Source organism: Nyctereutes procyonoides, unplaced genomic scaffold (genome assembly GCF_905146905.1).
Source record: "Nyctereutes procyonoides isolate TBG_1078 unplaced genomic scaffold, NYPRO_anot_genome, whole genome shotgun sequence".
Lineage (NCBI taxonomy): Eukaryota > Metazoa > Chordata > Mammalia > Carnivora > Canidae > Nyctereutes > Nyctereutes procyonoides.
The window spans coordinates 179,816-202,790 of NW_026575148.1; the positions used below are offsets into that span (position 1 = coordinate 179,816).

At 36.7% G+C, this 22,975-nt stretch overlaps 1 pseudogene; it reads right to left on the bottom strand.

The window, feature by feature from the left end:
- Positions 1-21,485: 21,485 nt before the first annotated feature.
- LOC129501700 (60S ribosomal protein L37a-like) lies at positions 21,486-21,757 on the bottom strand (annotated as a pseudogene).
- Between the last annotated feature and the right edge of the window lie 1,218 nt (positions 21,758-22,975).

Genomic DNA, 22,975 nt, shown 5'->3' on the forward strand with positions numbered 1-22,975 from the left:
GGTAGCAAAAAAATACAGTAAGAAAACAATGCCATTTATAATTTCAGCAAAAGTAATAAAAAACCTAGCAATACAATTAACCAAGAAGGTGAAAGAGCTACACCTTGAAAACTGTAAAATAAATTGAAGAGGACACAAAGAAATAGATTCCATGCTCACAGTTTGAAGGTATCAATATGGTAAAATGTCCATACCACACAATCTATAGATTTAACACAATCTCTTCTCAAAATATCAACAGCATTTTTCTCAGAACTACAACAAATAATCCTAAAATCTATAGAGAATCACAGAAGACCCCAAATAGCCAAAACAATCTTGAGAAAGAAGAACAAACCTGGAAGTACCACAATTCTAAACATCAAGTTATACTACAAATCTGTAGTAATCAAAACAGTATGGTACTGGCACAAAAATAGACATAGATCAATAAAATAGGATAGAGAACCCAGAAATAAATCCATGATTGTATGGCCAATCTTTGGCCATTAAAAGATCAAAGATCTTTTAATCTTTGACAAAGGTGGCAAGAATATGCAATGGGAAAGCAAGAGTCTGTTTAACAGTTGGTTGGGAGAACTGGACAGCTACAGGCATAGGAATGAAACTAGACCACTCTTTTACACTGTACACAAAAATAAACTAGAAGTGGATTAAAGACCTAAATGAGAAGCCTGAAACCATAAAACTCCTAGAAGAGAGTACAAGCAGATTAATCAGCCAAAGTAACATTTTTCTAGATATATTTCCTGAAGCAAGGAATAGAAAAACAAAAATAAACTATTAGAACTACATCAAAATAAAAAGCTTCTGCACGGCAAAGGAAACAATCAACAAAACTAAAATACAACCAGTGAATGGGAGAAAATATTTACAAATGATATCTCTGATAAAGGGCTCACATCTAAAATATACAAAGAACTGATACAACTCAATATCCAAAAAACAAATAATCCAATTGAGAAATGGTCAGAAGATTTGAACAGACATTTCTCCAAAGAAGAGACATATAGGTGGCCAACAGATACAAGCGGGGAAATGCAAATCAAAACCACATTAAGATAGCATCTCACACGTGTCAGAATGGCTAAAATAAAAAACGCAAGAACAACAGGTATCGGCAAGGATGTGGAGAAAAAGGAACTTTCATGCACTGTTGGTGGGAATGCAAACTTGTACAGCCGCTGTGGAAAACAGTGTGGAGATTCCTCAAAAATTAAACACAGAACTACCGTATGATCCAGTATTTCCACTATTGGTTATTTACGTAAAGAATCTGAAAACACTAATTCAAAAAGACATGCACCCCTCTGTTTATTGCAGCATTATTTACAATAGCCAAATTATGGAAGCAGCCCAAGTGTCCATTGATAGATGAATGGATAAAGATGGGATACACACACACACACACACACACACACACACACAGGAATATTAGCTCAGCCTTAAAAAGAATGAAATTTTTGCCATTTGCAACATCAGTGGAGCTAAAGAGTACTATGCTAAGCAAAATATGTCAGAGAAAGACCAATACCATGTGATTTCACTAATGTAGAATTTAAAAAAGAAAACAACAAAGAAAAAAGAGACCAACAAAAAAGCAGATTTAACTATAGAGAATAAACAGATGGTTACCCGAAGGAAGGTGTGTGAGAAGACAAGTGAATTAGATGAAGGGGACTAAGATTACACTTCTTGTGATGAGCACTGAGTCAGTCACGTAGAGAATTGTTGCAGCACTATATTGCACACCTAAAACTAATATAACCTTGTACATTAATTATACTGGCATTTAAAAATTAAATTACTTTTTTGATAAGATGAAAATGTAATGCCTACCTAAAGAGGGAAAATATATTCAGCCCATATAAAACTTGTAAAAACTTTTTCAAGTCATTAAGAAAAAAATAGATAATCCAATAGAAAAATAAAAAATATATTTGAGCAGGAATTTTATAATACAGAATATGTAAGTGACCAATAAACATACAAAAAGATGCTCAATATCATTATCAAGAAAAATGCAAATTAAAACTACAATTTTGCACACTCTATACCACCAAAACGACTAGGTTTAAAAGGAAAAGTCTGATGTTACTAAACACTGGTTGGTCCCTAAGTAAATGGAGCAACAGAAAATTTCATATCCTGCTGCAAGAGTGCAAACTGCTTTAAATAGATTTGGCTCTCTTTTAGAATTACCTTCTGAAGTTCTATCTACTATGTGATCTTGGAATTTCACTCTTAGGTATAGGACAATACATGTACCTATGCACCCAAAAAAAAAAAAGGGCACATCAATATTCGTGGCAACATTATTTGTAATACCTAAGAAATGGAAATAATCCATAAAGCCCCATAATGGTAGACTGGATAAATAAGTTACATGCATCTGTATAACAGACAAAAATTAAAGCAACACAACAAAATGGCAACAATAATTAAGGAATTATATCTGTATTCACCCACGAATAAACTTCATGAACATAATGCAGGATAAAAGAAACCAGAAATAAAACACATTCTAAGATTTTATCTGTATAAAGTTTTTAAAAATATGCAATACTAAACTAACAGAATTTGGAGACACATTTCATAATTTTGAAGGGACATGAGATTTTCCTAAGTGATGGCATTGTTCTGTTACTGATCTATTTCAGTGTTCTAAACCGGATGTTCACTTTATGCTATTTTACTGAGACATACACGTCTGTTTTCTATGTGTTATTTCGTACTATAGAATAATTTTCCAATATACAAGTTACTTTTTTTCTCTAAATCTGGAAATTTTGATTGTAAGGAAATAATTCTGTGATATGTGTTCCTGTCAGAAAGACACTAGAACCTACTGTTGGTGGACTTTTAGGATGAATCTTCTTTAGAAGGAGGACAATAGTATTTTTCCCCTGGTTGAACTTCCTCTAAATACAGTAGATAAGTTTTTGGCCTTTCCTCCATAAAAGTAGACTGCAATGTCAACACATGCGATGTATTTTGTTTGAATCTCTGCAAGACCTTCCTTCCTGGGCAGCCTCGGTGGCCCAGCAGTATAGCGCTGCCTTCAGCCCAGGGTGTGATCCTGGAGACCCGGGATCTGGTCCCATGTCGGGCTCCCTGCAAGGAGCCTGCTTCTCCCTCTGCCTTTGTACCTGCCTCTCCCTGGTGTGTCTCATGAATAAATAAAACCTTAAAAAAAAAAAAAACTTTCTTCCTGCTGTACTTAATTTGTGAATCCAATGCTATCACAGAAACAGATGCAGTGTGATGCCCAGTGTCAAGAGCAAGTAAGATTTTCATCAGCACTACATGGCCCCCCACCATAAATTGGTCTTGCATACTCTGCTCAGTCAGATGTACCAGGCATTTTTAAAAGCCTTTAAAGATAACAAAAAAAAAAAAAAAACACAAATTTCTTTTAAAATTAAGGATTCCGCCCCACAAAAAAGAGGGGAGAGTGGGTTGTTTGCTTGCTTCCATTATTTATTTTTATTTCCTCCATTATTTATCAAAAAGAATATTTATGGAATTATTGAAGACAGTATTTACTAACTTTGGCCATGTTAAAAACTCCTATATCTATTATCTATTTTTAGTCTGATTTGAAACTAACTTGACAACTGGATTCATGACTTAATAGAAAATACCAAATTTTAAAAAAACGTTTTCTAGCAATTATAAATGAATGAAAATAAGCATTCCCTATATGCCTAAAAAATGCTAAGTTCAGACAAGATAAATATCCTTTCCCTTTTCATCTATTATGCAATCACCTCAACTCAATTCAGATCTATCTCTACAACAAGCATATGTTGCAGAAGGAATTAAATAGACAGGGTTAGTCAAGCAGTCATTTTAAACATGGGAATTAAATTGGTCTTTGCCTTACAAAACCTGCTGCCATTAAAGTACCAAGTGACTGTTTAGGTAACGAGAGATTACCAAAGGTTTCATATTCCTGGGGTGCCTGGGTGGTACAGTTGGCTAAGCACTCAACCTTTGGTTTCTACTCAGGTCATGATCTCAGGGTCATGAGGTTGAGCCCCACATGGGGCTCTGGGATCAGCGCAGAGTCTGCTTGGGACCCACCCTCCCTCTCTTTCTGTACCTCACAGTTACATATGCTCTTTAGAACAAATAAATCCTTAAAAATATCTTTAAAAATCTTCATAGTCTTGATATGTTCCTAGCCTACTCATATGTAATGTTATTGAAGGAAAAATAATATTTTCATTTATATTATGACTTGGATATATGTCTGCTAAATACAAAGACGACTTCTCCGTTTAACCAGTTTTAGGATTAGAAAATAAATTCTTATTAGTGGATTCTTCAAATTAGATATTTCAAATGCCATTTGGCATTTCCAAGCTTATCTTTCTTTTCTAACATGGTTCTCTCGCTCTACCTTCCTTTTGATAATTCAGAAAACTTAGAGACCAATATCAACCATAACCTCATTCCTGTTACATATAGCTTTGCAAAAAGGAATATGGGAACTCATATTTCTTCCCTGGACACTGGTGATACCCCAATGGTATCTTTTTCTCATGAAGAGTCAGCATCAAAACATTTATGGTGCAAATTGTTGCCTATTGTGTGGCTGGTTAACAAGGAGAGCACAAGGGCAGGGCAGTGACCCACTCTTCAGCACTATCCTCTGACTCCTACTAAACATTCTTGTATTGAAGTAGAATCACCTCCCCAAAGTACAAACCTGGCAGCTTGTTGTGATGCCTGCAGAGTTACTGAAGCCAAGTTACTTAGCACTGGAACTTTCCATATCAATTGCAGACCCTACCCAGACTGTAGCTGGGCACCTGTTGAAGACCTAAAGTAACAACATTCCTGGGTCAGCCTGCATTTACTTATACCTCCTAACCCTAAAGAGTCTATTTCAGGCATACATTCTTTGAGACCTTCTCTTCTTCCTCTCATCCTCTACATCTTTTTCTCTCAGTACCATCACCCTCAGTTTAGGTTCCTTCTCTTTACAAAAGCCTATCCAATTTCCAGTTCCTACGATAGAGCCAAGATGTCATTTTTCAAACTTTAAAGTCCTAATTTCAATCAAGTATGAGAAAACCATGAAGCAAGAAGTATGACACAGGTCACTATTGGGCCCTACCAGTGACTTCAGTTTCACTTTTCTACTTTTCTCTCTTATTCACACTCATCAAGTTATATCGACTCTACATGTTCTTCTCTCCAACTTCATTCTCACTACCTTGGTTGTTTTTTTTTTTTGTTTTTACATTTCCTTCCAGCTTGATATAAAATTGACATACAGCATATTGCAGTTTAAGGTGTACTACATGTTGATTTGTTAAGCTTCTATACTGCAAGATCACACTAGTGTTAGCTGAAAACCCCATCATATTAAATAATCACTGTTTCTTTTGGGTGAGAACATTTAAAATCTATTTTATAGCAACTTTCAAACATGTAATTCAGTATTCTTTTTGTTGCAAGTTTGTGTTATATTCTAGTTAACATATAACATAATACTGGTTTCATGAGTAGAATTTAGTCATTTATCACTGACATTCAGTAACACTCGGTGTTCATCACTACAAGTGCTGTCCTTAATGTCCAGCACCTGCCCATCTCCCCTCCCCTCAACCCTTATTCTCTGCAGTTAAAAATCTCCTATGGCTTGTTTCCTGATTTTTTCCCCCTTCCCCTATGTTCATCTGCTTTGTTTCTTAAATTACACAATTCATTTGTCTTTCTCTGATTTACTAAGCATAATACACCCTAGCTCTATCCAACATCCTTGAAAATGGCAAGATTCCATTCTTTTTAATGAGTGAGTAATACACACATGTGGTGTGTGGGGATATATACGTATAGTGATATATATATATCACTACTTCCTTATCTGTTCATGAGTCGATGAACATGTGGCTCTTTCCATAATTTGGCAGTTGATGATAATGCTGCTATAAATATCAGGATGCATGTGCCTCTTTGAATCAGTATTTTTGTATGCTTTCAATAAATACCCAGTAGTTCAATCTGAGCCATAGGGTAGTTCTATTTTTAACTTTTTGAAGAACCTCTATACTGTTTTCCAGAGTGGCTGCACCAGTTTACATTCCCACCATAGTGTAAGAGGGTTCCTTTTTTTCTGCAACCTTGGCAACATCTGTTTTTTTTTAATTTTTTTAAATTTAAATTCAATTAGCTAACATATAGTACATTAGTTTCAGATGTACTGTTCAGTAACTTATTAGTGTATAACACCCAGTGCTTGTCACATCATGTGCCTTCCCTAATGCCTATTACCCAATCACCCTATCTCTCCATCCTCCCACCCACCTTTCATCTAGCAACCCTCAGCTGGTTTCCTATAGTTAAGAATATTTCATGGCTTTTCTCCCTCTCTGATGACTTCCCACTCAGTTTTACCTTCCTTACCCCATGATCCTCTGCACTATTTCTTATATTCCACATGAGTGAAACCATATGGTAATTTTCTGTTTGACTTATTTCACTCAGCATAAAACCCTTCAATTCCATCCATGTCGATGTAAATGGTAAATTTTCACCCTTTCTGATGGCTGATATTCCATTGTGTATATATACTACATCTTTATCCATTCATTTGTCTATGGACATCTCAACTCTTACCACAGTTTGGCTATTGTGAAGATTGCTGCTATGAACATTGGGGTAGCAGTTTCCCCTTTAGATCACTACATTTGTATCTTTGGGGTAAATACCTAGTAGTACAATTGCTGGGGTGTAGGGTAGCTCTATTTTTACATTCTTGAGGAACCTCCATACCATTTTCAGGGGTGGTTGTACCAGCTTGCATTCCCGCCAACAGTGTAAGAGGGTTCCCCTTTCTTCACATCCTCGCCAACATTTGTTGTGTCCTGCCTTGTTAATATTAGCCACTCTGGTGTAAAGTGCTATCTTATTGTGGCTTTGACTTGTATTTCCCTGATGCCAAATGATATGGAGCATTTTCTCGTGGGCTTTTTGGCCATTTGTAGGTCTTCTTTGGAGAAAGGTCTGTTTATGTCTTCTTCCCGTTTTGTCACTGGATTCTTTGTTTTCTGAGGTGCTGAGTTTTATCACTTCTTTATAGAACTTGAGTCCTTTATCTGATGTGTCATTTGCAAAGATCTTCTCCCACTCCATAGGTTGCCTTTTAGTGTTGTTGACTCTTTCCTCTGCTATGGAGAAGCTTTTTATCTTGAAGCCCCAAGATTTTATTTTTGCTTTTGTTTCCCTTGTCTTTGGAGTCATGTTTATCAAGAGGTTGTTGGGACCAAGATCAGAGAAGTTGTTGCCTGTGTTCTCCTCTTATTTTTGTTGATTCCTGTCTCACAGTTAGGTCTTTCACCCATTTTGAGGTTATCTTTGTGTATGTGTAAGAAAGTAGTCCAATTTCATTCTTCTCATGTGGCTATCTAATTTTCCCGGCACTAGTTGTTGAAGAGACTATCTTTTTTCCATTGGATATTCATTCCTGCTTTCTCGAAGATTAGCTGACCATAGAGTGGAGGGTCCACTTCTGGGTTCTCTATTCTGTTCCATGGATCTATGTGTCTGTTTTTGTGTCAGTACCACATGGTCTTGATGATCACAGCTTTGTAGTATAGCTTGAAGTCTGGCATTGTGATGCCACCAGCTTTGGTTTTCTTTTTCAACATTCCTCTGGCTATTCAGGGTCTTTCCTGGTTCTGTACAAATTTTAGGGCTATTTGTTCCAGCTCTGTGAAAATGGTGATGGTATTTTGATAGGGAATGCATTGAACATGTAGATTTCTTTGAGTAGTGTCAGGGAATGACTGCATAGGGAGGTTTCAGAAGGAACTGTCCATACAGTAGACAGCAAATGGAGATGCCATGTACATGATGGTCCAGATGAAGACTTTATCTTATGCAAGGTCAGGCTGTAAACAGTATGGATTCATTCTTTTGTTCCATGAGAAAGAGCGGCCTGACCTCAGTTCATATGTAAACAACCCCTAAAATAGATTGAAATGAAAAACAGAGGGCACGGTTTGTCTGCCTTGTGTGATAACTGAATAAACGCAGCCTGCAAGGGCAAGAGCTTGCTCTTAGTCCTTGAGGCTTTGAGACCCCCACCGTGTATTCATTCATTCATTGTCATGCTGCAGCATTGGGACCATTCAACAACAGAATTCCATAGACATTTTTACAATATTTATTCTCCCAATCAATGAACATGAATGTTTTTCCATCTCTTTCTGTCTTCTGCAATTTCTTTCATAAGTGTTCTATAGTTTTTAGAGTATAGATCTTTTACCTCTGGTTAGGTTTATTCCTAGGTGTCTTATGGTGCAATTGTAAATGGGATTATTTCCTCAATTTCCTTTTTCAGTCTCACTGTTAGTGTATAGAAATACAACTGATTACTATGCATTGATTTTATATCCTGCCATGTTGCTGAATTGCTATATGAATTCCAGCAATTTTGAGGTGGAATCTTTTGAGGTTTCTACATGAAGTATCATGTCATCTGCTAAGTGAGTTTGACTTCTTTGCCAATTCAGATACCTTTTCTTTTTGTTGTCTGATTGATAAGGCTAGGACTTCTAGTACCATGGTAAACAATAGTTGTGAGGGGGGCTTCCCTGTCGTGTTCCTGACCCTTAGGAACAAAGCTCTCCATTTTTTCCATTGAGAATGATATTTACTGTGGGGTTTTGTACATGGCTTTTTTGATATTGGGGTATTTTTCCTCTATCTCTACCCTGTGGAGAGTTTTTATCAAATCCTTTTCTGAATCTATCGAGGGGATCATATGGTTTTTTTGTCTGTTCTTTTATTAATGTGATGTATCATGTTGACGGATTTGTAAATGTTGAACCACACCTGCAGCAAAGGAATAAATCCCACTAGGTCATGGTAAATAATCCTTTTAATGTACTGTTGGATTCTATCAGCTAGTATTTTGGTAAGAATTTTGGCATCCATGTTCACCAGGGATATTAGTCTGTAATTCTCCTTTTTAATGGGGTCTTTGTCTGGTTTTGGGATCAAGGTAATGCTGGCCTCATAAAACAAGTTTGGAAGTATTTCTTACATTGCTATTTTTTTTGCAACAGCTTCAGTAGAATAGACATTATTTATTACTTAAATGTTAGGTAGAATTCCCACAAGAAGCCATTGGTCCTGGACTCTTCTTAGTTGGGAGGGTTTTTGATTACTGCTTCAGTTTACTTGCTGGTTATGAGTCTGTTCAGATTTTTTATTTCTTCCTTTTTCAGTTTTGGTAGTTATAAATTTCCAGGAATGCATCCATTTCTTCCAGATTGCATAATTTGTTGGCATACAGTTGCTAATGATATTTTCTTAAAATTATATTTCCTTGGTGTTGGTCATAATATCTCCTCTTTCCTTCATGATTTTATTTGAGTCCCTTCTCTTTTCTTTTTGATAAGTCTGGCTAGTAGGGGTTTATCGATCTTACTAATGCTTTCAAAGAACCAGCTTCCAATTTCATTGATCTGTTCTACTGTTCTTTTGGTTTCTATTTCATTGATTTCTCTTCTAATCTTTATTGCTTCCCTTTTACTGCTGGCTTTAGGCTTTATTTGCTGTTCTTTCTCCAGCTCCTTTAGGTATAACGTTAGTTTGTGTATTTGAGATTTTTATAATTTACTGAGAGAGGCTTGTATTGCAATATACTTCCCTTTTAGGGCCTCCATTGCTGCATCCCAAAGGTTTTGAACAGTTGTGCTTTCATTTTCATTTGTTTCCATGAATTTTTAAAATTCCACTTTAATTTCCTGGTTGATTCATTCATTCTTTAGTAGAATGCTCTTTAGCTCCATGCATTTGTGTTCCTTTGAAATTTCCTCTTGTGATTGAGTTCGTTTCAAAGCATTGTGGACTGAAAACATACAGGGAATAATTTCAATCTTTTGGTATTGGTTGAGACCTGATTTGTGAACCAGTGTGTGATCTATTCTGGAGAAAGTTCCATGTGTACTTAAAATAGTCTGTTGCTTTAGGATGAAATGTTCTGTATACATCTATGAAGTTCATATGGTCCAGTGTGTCATTCAAAGCCAGTGTTTCCTTGTTGATCTTCAGCTTAGATTATCTGTCCATTGCTGTGAGTGGGATATTAAAGTCCCCTACTGATAGAGGGAACATTCCTCAGTATCTTAAAAACCATTTATGAAAAGCCCACAGCAAATATCATTCTCAATGAAGAAAAACTGAGAGCCTTTCCCCTAAGATCAGGAACACAGCAGCGATGCCCACTGTCAACCACTGTTGTTCAACATAGTACTAGAAATCCTAGCCTCAGCAATCAGACAATGAGACTGAAAAAAAGAGAAATTAAGGAGTCAATCCCATTTACAACTGCACCCAAAAGCATAAGATCCCTAGGAATAAAACTCACTGAAGAGGTATAGGATCTATACACTAAAAACTACATAGCACTTCAGAAAGAAATTGAGGAAGACACAAAGAGATGGAAAAACATTCCATGCTCATGGATTGGAAGAATAAATATCATGAAAATGTATATGCTACACAGAACAATCTAGGTTCAATGCAATCTTTATCAAAATACCCTGGACTTTTTTTTTTTTAACAGAGTTGGAAAAATAATCTTAAGACTTGTATGGAAGCATAAAAGACCCTGAATAGCCAGAGGAATATTGAAAAAGAAAACGAATGCCGAGGGCATCTCAATGCTGGCTTTCAAGCTGTATTACAAAGCTGTGATCATTAAGACAGTGTGGTACTGGCACAAAGAGACACATAGATCCATGGAACAGAATAGAGAACCCAGAAATGGGTCCTCACCTCTATGGTCAACTAATATTCGACAAGACAGGAAAGACTATCTACTGGAAAAAGGACAGTCTCTTCAATAAATGGTGCTGGGAAAATTGGACAGCCACGTGCAGAAGAATGAAACTAGACCATTCTCTTATACCAGACACAAAGATACACTCAAAATGGATGAAAGATCTAAATCTGAGACAAGATTCCATCAAAATCCTAGAGAACACAGGCAACACCCTTTTTGAATTTGGCTACAGAAACTTCTTACAAGATACATCTATGAAGGCAAGAGAAATGCAAAAATGAATTATTGGGACTTCATCCAGATCAAAAGCTTCTGCACAGCAAAAGAAAAAGTCAACAGAACTAAAAGACAACCTATAGAATGGGAGAAGAGATTTGCAAATGACCTATCAGATAAAGGGCTAGTATCCAAGATCTATAAAGAACTTCTTTTTTTTATTTTTTTTATTTATTTATGGTAGTCACAGAGAGAGAGAGAGAGAGAGAGAGAGAGGCAGAGACACAGGCAGAGGGAGAAGCAGGCTCCATGCACCGGGAGCCCGACGAGCGATTCGATCCCAGGTCTCCAGGATCGTGCCCCGGGCCAAAGGCAGGCGCCAAACCGCTGCGCCACCCAGGGATCCCTAAAGAACTTCTTAAACTCAACAGCAAGGAAATAAACAATCCAGTCATGAAATGGGCAAAAGACATGAACACTTCTCCAAAGAAGACCTACAAATGGCCAACAAGCACATGAGGAAATGTTCTGCATCACTTGCCATCAGGGACATACAAATTCAAACCACAATGAGATACCACCCTCACACCAGTGAGAATGGGGAAAATTAACAAGGCAGGAAATAAATGTTGGACAGGATGTGGAGAAAGGGGAACCCTCTTGCACTGTTGGTGGGAATGCGAACTGGTGCAGCCATTCTGGAAAACCTTGTGGAGGTTCCTCAAAGAATTAAAACTAGAGCTACCCTATGACCCAACAATTTCCCTGCTGAGGATTTACCCCAAAGATATAGATGCAGTATCTGATGCAGTGAAACAGCAGGACACCTGCACCCCAATATCCACAACATCCAAACTGTGGAAGGAGCCTCAGTGTCCACTGAAAGATGAATGGATAAAGAGGATGTGGTCTATATATACAATGGAATATTACTCAGCCATCAGGAAGGATGAATACCCACCATTTGCTTCAATGTGGATGGAACTGGAGGATATTATACTGATTGAAGTAAGTCAATTGGAGAAGGACAATCATATTTTCACTCATACAGGGAATATAATAGTGAAAGGGATTATAAGGGAAAGGAAAGGAACTGAGTGGGAAAATCAGAGAGGGTGACAAACCATGAGAGACTCCTAACTCTGGGAAATGAACAAAGGGTAGTGGAAGGGGAAGCAGGCAGGAGGGATTGGGGTAACTGGGTGATGGGCACAGAGAGGGGCACTTGACAGGCTGAGCACTGAGTGTTATACTGGATGTTGGCAAATAAAACTTCATTAAAAACAAATGAAAAAATAAAGTCCCCTACTATGATTGTATTATCAGTAAGTGTCTTTAATTTGTTTAATTATTTGATATGATTGGTTGCTCTCAAATTAGGAGAATATTTATAATTTGTTGGGTAGACCCTTTATGTGTGATATAGTGTCCCTCGTCATCTTTTTTTTCCTGATACAAGCATTGTTACTCCAGCTTTCTTTTGAAGTCCATTGGCATGAAAAATCATTCTCTACTCCCCTCATTTTCAGTCTGAGGTTATCTTTAGGTCTAAAATGAGTCTCTTGTATACAGCATATAAATGGGTGTTGCTTTTCCATCCAATCTGTTACCCTATGTCTTTTGACTAGAGCATTTAGTCTACTCACATTCAGAGTAACTACTGAAAGACATGAATTTAGTGCCAGTAAATTCCCTGCTTCTTTATATCATTCCTTTCTTTCTGGGTTCTCTCTTTGGGTTCTTGGGTTCTCTCTTTGATTATAGGATTTCCCTTAATATTTCTTGTGGGGCTGGCTTGGTGGTCACATATTCTTTCAGTTTCTGCCTATCCTGGAAACTCTTTCTCTCTCCTATTCTGAATGAGAGCCTTGCTGGATTAAGTATTCTTGGCTGCATGTTCTTCTCATTTAGGACCTTGAATATATCATACCAGCCCTTTCTGGCCTGCCAGGTCTCTGTGGAGAGGTCTGATGCCAGTCTAATATTCCTAACCCTGTAGGTTAGGAACCTCTTGTCTCAAGTTGCTTTCAGGATTTTCTATTTCTGAAATTTGCAAGCTTCAATATTATATGTCAGGGTATTGATCTATTTTTATTGATTTTGGGAGGGGTCCTCTCTACCTCTTCAACATGAAGAACTGTTTCCTTCCCCATATTAGGGAAGTTCTCAGCTATGATTTACCCAAATATACCTCCTAGGCCTCTCTTCTCCCTCGGGCATCCCCGTAATTCTGATATTGTTTCATTTTATGGCATCACTGCTTTCTCAAAGCCTCTCCACATGGTCCATTAGTTGTCTCTTCCTCAGCTTCCTTCCTTTCCAACAACTTGTCTATGTCACTTACTCTCCCTTCTGCCTCATTCATCCTAGTTGCTAGAGCATCCAGGTTAGACTACATCTTTCAGAACATTTTTAATTTCACCCTGATTAGATCTCATTTCTTCAGTAAGAGATTCTCCAGTGTCCTTTACACTTTATTCCAGCCCAGCTAGCAACTTTCTAATAGTTATCCTGAATTCTAGCTCCAAAATTTTATTTGTATCCATATTGATTAGATCTGTAGCAGAGAGTATTATCTCTAGTTCATTCTTTTGTGAATTTCTCCTTCTAGTCTTTTTGCCCAGAGAAGAATACATGAACAAGTGAGCATTATCAAAAATATCAACCAGAACCCCAGTGAAATACACACTACACAAATCTGAAGAGATCAGAAACCAGAAAAAAGGAAAAGACAACAAAAACAACAAAAAAAAAAAAAAAAAAAGGAAAGAAAAAAGCAGGCGGGTAGGAAGAGAGAATATAATTTTATAGGGTGGACAAAACAGGGTGATCCACTTGGTCCTGAGTGTATTTTGGTCTGTGTGTTAGAAGACACTAAATTTTTTACTAAAAAAATTAAAATTTTTATTAAAATTTAATTAAAATTTTTAATTTTATTAAAATTTAATTAAAATTAACAAAAATTTTGTTTTTTTACTAAAAAACAAAAACAAAAACAAAAAACCACATACGAAAATAAAATTGAGTGAAAGGAAGCCAAAAATGTAAATGTAAGTAAATATTAAAGCTAAAAATATTTAAAAACAAAGGTTGATAACATAATAAACTAGTTTAAAGAGAAAAAAGAAATGGAAAATTTTAAACTGAAAGATAAATGAATAATGAGGGAAAAACTTCATTCTATATACTATTTTCCACCAGCACTGGAGTTTTATAGTCCTGTGTGACCCTTAAGCTTGCTGTTCACTTGCTCGTCCAGCTGGTCTTTGGGTGGAGGGGCCCGTTATGCTGATTTTCAGTTGATGTCTTTGCCTGGGCAGAGTGGCATCTCCCCTTGCTAAGGACCTGGCTCAGTGTAAGCTGTGTTTGGTTGCTCTCTGTGGCTTCTGTTCCCTAAAGACCTTCCATACTTCCTTAGAGGATCAAAATAAAAATGACCGTGCCCAATCTCCAGCCCCCAAACCAAAAGATTGAGGTCCCCTCTCTTCAGTAAACCCTCGGGGATAAACAGTCTATTTTTGTGTCTACCAAATTCTGCAAACTCCTGCGGTGTGCACCCACAACGATCCTCCCAGGAGAAGGCAGTGGTTTTGCCATTTCTGCACTTTGTAGGGCCTTGGCATGGAGAGCAGTCCTCCCAATGCTGCACACACCCACTCCACCCTTCTTGGGGGATGATGGAGGGTCACCTGTTTTTGTCCTTTACAGGCCCCCACTCTAAAAGCCATAGTCTAGTTTGCACACACCATTCCATTCCTCCAAGGGGAAGGACAGGGTCCCTGCTTTCCTGTCTTTTGCAGGGTTCTGGCACTGAGACCTGCATCCCCAGGTCATGCACCACCCACTCTCCCCCTCCCAGGGGAAGGCGGAGAGTGGTCACACACAGAATGGTCAACTGATCTGGCTGTAGCTTACGGTTTATGGTAAACCCAGCTGAGATCCCCTTCCCAGGTTGGCTGATGGTAACTAGTTTCCCTGCTCCAATGCTTGGACCTCTACCAGGTCAGGCGCCCCCATTCTTCCTGTGACTCCAAGGATCCTTAGACCACACTGCCCCACTTAGAATTTGGCCCCATTTCACGACCTGAGCAGCTTTCAGGCAGGGATAACTCTCACTGGAGCATATTTCTAAGGAGTCTGATTTTGCCCTCCCGGGGCTCTATCACTTTCTAGTAGCTGCCTTACTGAGGCTCCCCTCCCCCTGCAGTTTATCTTCAGGTATACCCCCTCAGAATCATTTCTCTGCATGTCCTACCTGCAAAAAGTGATCACTTCTCTACTTGTAGAATTCCACATATTCTTTTCTTCTTCTATCTTGGTTTGAATTCATGAGTTTTCAGAATGATTTGATAGGTATCTATTTAAATTAAAGGGACCAGATAAAACAAGGTCCCCACTCTTCTGCCATTTTGCTTCCCCTTAGCCTCATCTATTTTCTGTGTCACTACTTTATTTGAACCCCCATCAACTATTCAAAAGTCTCCCTATATTTCTTATCATATACTTTAAGTTTTATTTAAATTAAATTTCAGTTAACATACAGTATAATATTAGTTTCAGATAAACAATATAGTGATTCCACATTTCCATACAACTCCTGGTGCTCATCCCAAATGCACTCCTTAATCCCCCATCCACCACCACGTCTCTTACCATCAGTTTGTTCTCTATAGTTGAGAGGGAAGCAACCCAAGAAACCCTCTTTTTTATACCCCCTTTTGCTCCTTTTGTATCCTAAATTCATATATGGATGAAACCATGTGGTAGGTCATTCTCTGACTTATTTTGCCTAGTATAATACTCTCTAGCTCTATGTTGTTGCAAATGCCAAGATTTCATTCTTTTTGATGTCTGAATAATAAATACTCCATTGTAAGTATGCGTACATTTTTTTAATCCATTCACCAGGCAATGGATACTTACACAGCTTTCATAACTTGGCTATTATAGATCATGCTATAATCATCATGGTGCATGTATCCCTTTGAATTAGACTTTTGTATTCTTTGGGCAGATACCTAGTAGTATTTGGTATTTATCAATTGTGGGGTCATAGGATAGTTCCATTTTTAATTTTTGAGGAACCTGCATGCTGGTTTTTTTTTTTTTAATATTTGAGGAACCTCTATACTGTTTTCCAGAGTGGTTGCATGAGTTTCCCTTCCCACCAACAGTGCATGAAGGTTCCTTCTCCACATCCTCACCAGCATCTGTTGTTTCTTAAATTGTTGATTTTAGCCATTCTGACAGGTATCTCACTGTACTTTCGATTTGTAGTTCTCAATGAGTTATGTTAAGCATTTTGTTATGTGCCTATTGGCCATCTGTATGCCTTCTTTGGAAAAGTATCTATTCGGGTCTTTCACTCATTTTTAAACTGTATTATTTGTTCTTAGGGTGTTGAGCCATACCACCAAAACATCCATGAACACATCCAATCTTGTCTCATCACTTTAAATTTACCCCTTCCAATCCATTCTCTATGCAGAGTGGTCTTTGATCCCATCCTTGTTATAACTTACCATTATTTTACTATACATTTTAAGTAATTCAGTGTGGCTTGCTGCCCCTATATGATCTGAGCTAGTTTCTAGCCTCATCTGTAACTTGTCTTTTTCCTAAAACCTATAACCATCCACATTCACTTTATCCACAACACCTCTTGTTCCATGGCCCTGGGCCTTCTCACCAGCCAGTCTTTTGAATGGAAACTTTTCATTCTTCTCACAACCTCCTTGATTGGTTCCCATTCAAATTTTAAGTCTGACCTAAAGTATCTGGGTGAAATCATCTCCTCTCCTCTTCCAGTTCCTTCCCACATCCTTCTGGGCTAGAGCCTTCAATTCTTCTTCAGAACCTGCAGTCTTCCCTAAGAACCCCATGCTATATGTACTGATCTACCAGTCACTATTCTCAATTAGTTGGTACACTCCTAAAATATCATTTCTTTTACAGCCAACAGTCTGAAATGGCACCATCTCTCATTACATCTCATCCTAAGCCCCTTTTGAGTCTCAAGATTTAATTTCTTTCTTACACTCTTCTATTGCCATCTTGGTTCCAACAGGTTCCTGAGAAAGAATGTGTGCTAAATAACTATTTCAAGATATTGCTGGTCTCCAAATGGTCTTTAACCCCACCTACAATTGTGTTGCTGTATATAGAAATGTAGTTTGAAAACTATTTTATTTCAGAATTTTGGAGATAGTACTCCATTTTTTTTAAAACACAAAAGTTATTTAAACACATTAGTGTTATAACTAGAGCAAATTCAGCATTTGTGGGGGGGTACTTAGAGTTTTAAATAACTAATCACAAGATTTTTATGTAAAATTCTTAACAGTTCATATTTTGAGAGTGGCATGAAACAGCAATCAAAATACAATTATTACCTGGAAATAAAATTCATACTCATGAAATTTAGTTCTAACAAGCTTTTTATTCCAATAGTAATTATATTTTTCAGTTTTTCAGCTTGAAAAGAATCTCTAAATCTTTAGGTAATTTAAAATCTTGGGCTAATATGAAAATAATGATAAATGGTTGACTTTATGTGTGCATATATGCAGGTCTGGGTTTAAAAATGTGGAGATTCATGTAACTACCACTACAATCAGAATACACAATAGTATCATTCCAAAAATCTCCCTCACACTGCATCTATGCAGTCAAAACTCCACAACTCCTAAACCTTGGCAACTACTGATCTGTTCCTTAACCCTATTTGTGCAGGTTTTCCAGAATGCTATACAAATAGATTTATACAATATGTATATAACGGCTGTGTTTAGCTTAGCATAATGCCTTTGAGGTTCATCCATTTGTTGTGCCTATCTAGAGTTCTTTTTTTTTCCAGTAGTATTCTATTGTAAAGCTATACTAGCATTCATATACCCATTCACCCATTAGTAGATATTTGAGTTGCTTCCATATTTAGGTAATTATGGGTAGACTGGCTATAAACACCCTTTTTTTGAAAACCTCAATTTTTATTTCTCCAAAATAAATCCTCAGAGTGGGGATACTGGGACTCATGACAAGTATAGGTTTAACATTGTAAGAAACTTCTAAATTCTTAAGAGTAGCTATGCCATTTTGCATGCTCACCAGCAGTTTGTAAGGGTTACACTGCTACATCATTGTCAGCACTTGGTATTGTTAATTTTTAATTTTAGCCATTTTAATAGGTGTCCAATGGTATCTAACTGTGATTTTAATTTGCATTCCCTAACAGCAAATATGAAGCAGCTTTTAATGTGATAATCTGCCAGAGAGTCTTGTGAAGTAGGTCTTCAAATATTTTGCCCTTTTTGAGTTTTACGAATTCTTTAAATCTAAGGTATCAGCTTTAAGTGTTTTCTCAGTTTCCAGCTTCTCTTTCCTTTTTCTTAATGTCTTTCACAAAAAAAGGTTTTTTTATGAAAAAGTTCGATTTGTCATTTTTCTTTTATGAATTGAGCTAGGATTGCTGTTCTACTGAGTTTACTTGTACAATATAAGAAGTTAGGGCAAGATTTAATTTTTTTGGCCAATGGATGTCTAATTGTTCACATCATTTGAACAGACTATTTTATCCATTGAATTACCTTTGCATGTTTGTCAAAAATCACCTGGTCATAATGGTATGGGTTTATTTCTAGACTATGCTGTTTCATTGATCAGTGTGCCTACCCCTTCACCAAAACCAAGGTCTTAGTTACCCTTGTGTCAGACTTCCCATTGTAAGTCTTAAAATTAAGTTCTCTGGTTCTTTCAACTCAACTCTTATTTTTAGTATGGGTTTTAGAAATAGCTCATCTATATCTACAATAATTTCTACTGAGTTTCCCATTAAAACTGAATTATACCCATAGATCAGTTGGGCAAGATTTATATTCTCACTGCATCTGGTCTTTCAATTTACAAACAATTTTAAAAGGATATCTTACAGTTTTTCACCAGCATTTAAACTTTTTCAACATAGAGATTCTTTACATACTATTAGATTTATACTCATTTTATATGGCTGTTCCAAAAAATTATTGCAAACTTAGTGGCATAAAACAACAAAAATTTATTATTGTACAGACTGTAGTTTAGAAATCTAATGTCTTGTTGGGATAAAAATCAAGCAGTTTACAAGGATACATTCTTTTCTTGAAGTACTACAGGAGAATCTGTTTCTTTGCTTTTTCCATTTAATAGAAAATTTCTTGGCTTTTCGGCTTGTTGTCATCCATCTCTCTAAATCTCTTCTGCCTTCTTTTTCCACGTTTAAGGGTCTTGTGATTATATTAGGCCTGAACAAAGCATCCAGAATAATTTTTAGTGGGCTTCATGCCCAGCTCAGACCTCAACATGGGGACCAAACTCAAAATGCTGAGTTCAAGACCTGAGCCAAGATCAAGAATTAGACACACAACCAATTGAGCCACCCAGGTGGCCCCAGAGTAATCAATTTCAAGACCAGCTAATAACAACCTTAATTTCCCTTTGCCATGTAACATAATATATTCATGGGTTCTGGGGATTACAATATGGTGGACATCTCTAGGTGGTCATTATTTTGCCTACCACATTGAGCATTTCTTTTTTTGAGAATATTGAAATCGAATTGATTTTTATTTTAGTTTCTAATATTCAGTGCTAGCATATGGAAACATGATTGATTTTCCATATTGACTCATGATCCTGTTATCTTGCTAAACTCATTCATTTTATAGTTTTTGGTAGATTCCTAAGATTTTCATAGTCAGCAATCATGTCAGTGATGGGCAGTTATTTCTTCTTTTCTAGTATGTATGCCTTTTATTTTTTTTTCTTATTGCCCTAGATAATACTTGCTATTAAATGTTGAAGAGAGGACAGTGAATATCACCATTTTGTTGCTAATCTCAGGAGTATATATTTAGTATTTCACCACTAAGTATGATGTTAGCTATTAATTTATTCGTGGATTTTCCTTTCAAATTAGGGAAGTTACTTTCTAGTTGTAGTTTTCTATGCCTGAGGAATAGGTGCTAATTTTTGTCAAATGCTAATATGTATCAATTGAATGTGATCTTGTAATTTTTGTTCTTAGTCTGTTAATATGATAGACCTAATCAACTTTCAAAAAAAAAATCAAACCAACTTTGCATGACTAGGATAAATTTCATATAGTCATGGTGCATCTTTTTATCTATTGCTGAATTCCATTTACAAATATTTTGAGATATTTTTTGTGTATGTTTGTGGAATAGTAGTCTGTAATTAGGCTTTCCTGTTCTATTTTTGTTTGGTTTTGGCATCAGTAGTGCTGGCCTCACCAAATGAGTTGGGAAATTCTAATACTTATGTTTTCTGAAAGTAATTGTGTAGAATTTATGTTATTTTGTGTTCTTTTTCTTTGGCAAGTACAATATGGGGCTGGAAAGATTTTCTCTCCCTGAAATTTCTATAAATATGACAATTCAAGTAATTTCTTTATGTGCAAGTGTTTATAGCCTGTGGCTTTCAAGGAATTGGTTCAGGTCATTTAAGTCATCAAATTTATGTGCATAGAGCTATTTGTAGTATTCCCTTATAATTCTTTCAATGTTTTTAGAATATGTATTGATATCCCTCTTTCCTTCCTGATTTCAGTAATTTGTGTTCTCTCTTGTTTGTCTAGGTAGAGGTTTATCAACTTGATCTTTTCAAAGAATCAGCTATTGTTTTTATTATTTTTAAATTTTTCAATTTCACTAATTTCTGCTTGAATCCATATTACTTCCTTTTAGTTCTTTTTAGTTTTGTCCCCCCCACCAGCCTTTTTTTTTTTTTTTTTTTTTTTAGTTTCTTAAAATGAGAGCTTAGATAGTGACTCGAGTCCTTCCTATTTTAATAGAAAACATTTAAGGTTATAAATTCACCTCAGCACTGCTTTACCTGCATCCCACTATCATGTATTGTATTTTCATATTTTTATTAAAGTTAAACAAGTTTTCTAGTTTATCTTGATATTTCTTTGACCTCTGGAATATATATAAATGTGCTGTTTAAGTTTTAAGTGCTTTCTTTAGCAGTTCATTTGGATTCTTTGTCCTTGCAACAAGTTCTCTTGAGTTTTTTTTTTTGTTGTTGTTGTTTTAATCTGGGAATATATTCACAGCACCTTCATTCCTGTATGGTATTTTCACTGGATATAGAATTCTGAGTTTGTTGTTCTCTTTCAGCACTTTGAATGTTGCTGTTTCTGGTGTTCATTGGTTATGAGGCAAAATCTGTAATCTTAGTAGGAGGTCATTTTTTAGATGGCTACTTTCAAGATTTGTCCTTAGTTTTCAGTTTATGGTATATATTCAGCACATTTCTTTGGCTGTCTCATCTTTGGTATTTGCTGCACATTTTGGAACTCTAAGTTTACATTTCTCACAAAATTTGGGAAATTTTCAGCCATTGTATTTTTGGTGATACATAACCCATTTACTATAGGCTAGCAATGTTTCAAATGGTGGCACTGCTACTGGTCTTTCATCTCCTTCAGTCTACTGATGGCAGACTTTACCTTGATGGTAGAAGTGGTATGGCAGGTCCAGGCACTACCTGCTACTGTTTTCATTCACAAACTAGGACCCCTACAGCTCGTCTTTTCATCTTGGTTTTGCCACAGAAGGAGAAAGCATACTTGGTGTGCTGGCTTATTTTAATCTTCTTCACCATTTTCCTGAAGGAGGCATCATAACAGGTCCCATAATTACTACTGATTCTGACTTTCTTGGTGTGGTTAGCCATGTCACTGTAAACGAGGTCTGAGCCCAGAGAGGATCAGCCATTATATTTTTAAAACATTTTGTTCTGCACTCTCTTACTCTACATCTAGAAATGTACTATTACACCTTTTCAAACTTTTGCACCGGTGATCTCTGTGTCTTTGTTTTTCAGTCTTTTTCTCTGTCATTTGGGTTGGATTATTTCTACTGATCTATATCTGAGTTCACTGATCTTTCTTCTATCTTCATTGTGCTATGAGACCATCCAAAGAAATTGCCTTGGTTGTTTTCAGTTCTACAATTTCCATTTTTTTATTTACTATTTGTTAACTCCATATGTTGCCTGAGTGTTTACCTTTACTTTCAGGAACATGGTTTTAATAGCTACTTTAATGTTTTTGATTTCAGTATCTGTGTCATCTTGGTATACTCAAATCTCTTTTTGTGATATTGAAAGGTTTCTGGTCCTTTGTATACCAAATCATTCTATATGATATCCCAGCTCTTTTGAATATCTTATTAGGAGGCTCTGGGTCTCATTTAAGTCTTATAGAAAAGGTTATTTACTTCAGCAGGCAACTGGCCCCATTAAGTTTAGTTTGCAAGTTCCTTACTACATTTTTATATCGTGACTTCAACGTCAGTTTCCCAAACTTCTACATGCCATTCCCTGCATGTACACTGCCCAGTGGCCAGTCTAGGACCTAGAGCATGTCTCACCTACAGTCTCTTATCAAATATTTTCCAATGCTATTAAGGGTAATGCACATGCATATGCAGTTCAGCAATAAACCTAAGAATTCATATACACTTTCTGTGTGATTATTTCCCTTAGCTTCCTCCTCTCTACAGTCTCTCCAACACTTTGTAGTTCCTAGAAGCCTCCTCTTCCAGATTGTTTGGCTATAAACCTGGGGTTCCATTTCCATCGCTCTGCTATATACTTCCCATTACTCTGTACAGTACATTACTGTGTATGACTGCCTGTAGGGCAAAGCGGTAAAACAAACAAACAAACAAAAAACAGAAGAACAGAGTGGGGGGAAGCAGTGGGTACTCTCCCTATGCTTTTACAACCACCAGATCTCTGATCAATATGTTGTCTGTCCCTTCAAGCTTTACACACTTGCCTAGCTACCACTGCTGTTTCCTCTACTGCTAATGTGAGGTTGACTAGGGACTAGGATGGAATAGAATTGGGGGGAGGGAGAGATTAAAATTTTCCCTACTCTTTGGACAC